Consider the following 1,524-nt stretch of genomic DNA (forward strand, 5'->3'; position numbering starts at 1 on the left):
GTTAGTTAGTTAGTTAGTTAGTTAGTTAGTTAGTTAGTTAGTTAGTTAGTTAGTTAGTTAGTTAGTTAGTTAGTTAGTTAGTTAGTTAGTTACATGGTTAATTCAGAAAACTCTAGAGCAGCTTGGACTATTTTACAAGCATGCATATTTTATAGATATCTAAAATTATTAGATTTTTAAATGTGAAGTTCCAAACAAAATGTACATTTTTCTCAMGCTTTATTGGTATATTTTCACGTTTAAGACTACATTCTGAACGCGCAACATCTTATTTTGAAAGTCCAATTGTTCTTACTTCCGGTTGAGTACACGCAGCTTGACGGACCTGAAGGTTTCCACGGAGCTGCAGCTTCTCCGGTSCGGGAGTCAGCGCGGGCTTCTGGCATGGTTCTGGGCTGCTGATGTCAAAGTTTTACTGTTTTAGTTTTAAACCTGTTCCTGTTTGTTTTATTCACATCTTTATTTTAGAGATTTTCACCTTTAGTCACTTCAGGACAGGTAAGAATTATTTATTTACCTTTACTTCATGTTACCTGTTGCTCTCTGAACCAGCTGCTCACCAGCAGAAGGCATGTCTTGTGTCATGTTTGTTTGTTTGTTTGTTTGTTTGTTTGTTTGTTTGTTTGTTTGTTTGTTTGTTTGTTTGTTTGTTTGTGTTGATGTAACATGTTAAGGTTGTACAGAGTGAGATGCAGTTGTTCAGGTAAGTCACTCACCTGATCATTATGGGATAATGTAAAACTAGGCCACGCATCATATAATCCCCCCTTCTGCTCTCCCCTCCCTCTGTCCTGCTGAGTGAACCACCTGAATGTGTTCAGTTAGGGCAGGAGAGTCAGGTCCAGCCAAGGGCAGGGTGGGTCACTGGGGGGGGTGTCTTTGACTTCTGTCGTTCAGTATCTTCATCCAAGCATTTGTTGCCCCATCAGCAGGCATGAAGCRCTGAAGTCCTTGATTCGTCCTCAAGGACTACCTTGAATCGCATCAGCAGTGACGAGCCACCCACCCTCTCATCCCGACTCCCCCGTCTACCCTGAAGTCTCCGAGGCCCACCTACGCTTTTCTCTGACTCAAAAAAGCGATGAAGCAGATCCACACAAATGATACAAGTCTGAACTACAGGCAGTCATTGCACAAGCAAGGATTTCAAGGATACGCAGGAAATCAAAACTGTCCTTGGTGATTTCAGAAAGMTGGCAAAATGAGTCACAATGAAGAATTTTTCTATATTGCACTGCTATTATGTTCTAATTTTCCATTTTAAAAGTTTCCAAACGATCCTTGGTTTGTTGATATTTGGCAATTATCACCTGGCAAAAAGCTACATTTGTTTACAAGAGTGTCCAGAATGATGGCACTTCAAGCTTCAAAATGAAGCCACACTTTATACGAAGGGATTTCCCAGTGCAAGACACATATAGTTGAAGTGAAAGTTAAAAGACAAAAGATTATACCGCGGGTAAAATAAGTATTGAACACGTCACCATTTTTCTCAGTAAAAATATTACTAGAGGTGCTAATGAC

At 40.0% G+C, this 1,524-nt stretch overlaps 1 protein-coding gene across 1 annotated transcript in view; it reads left to right on the forward strand.

Annotated features, from left to right (window-relative positions):
• Positions 1 to 371: 371 nt before the first annotated feature.
• The window catches only part of rp1l1a (rp1 like 1a), a 24,239-nt gene continuing 23,086 nt past the window's right edge, over positions 372 to 1,524 (forward strand). Inside the window, exon 1 of the mRNA XM_014010666.1 lies at positions 372 to 498. The gene's annotated coding sequence lies outside the window, so the exon portion shown is untranslated. The remainder of the gene's footprint in view (positions 499 to 1,524) is intronic.

This window comes from Austrofundulus limnaeus, unplaced genomic scaffold, assembly GCF_001266775.1.
Source record: "Austrofundulus limnaeus strain Quisiro unplaced genomic scaffold, Austrofundulus_limnaeus-1.0 Scaffold72, whole genome shotgun sequence".
NCBI lineage: Eukaryota > Metazoa > Chordata > Actinopteri > Cyprinodontiformes > Rivulidae > Austrofundulus > Austrofundulus limnaeus.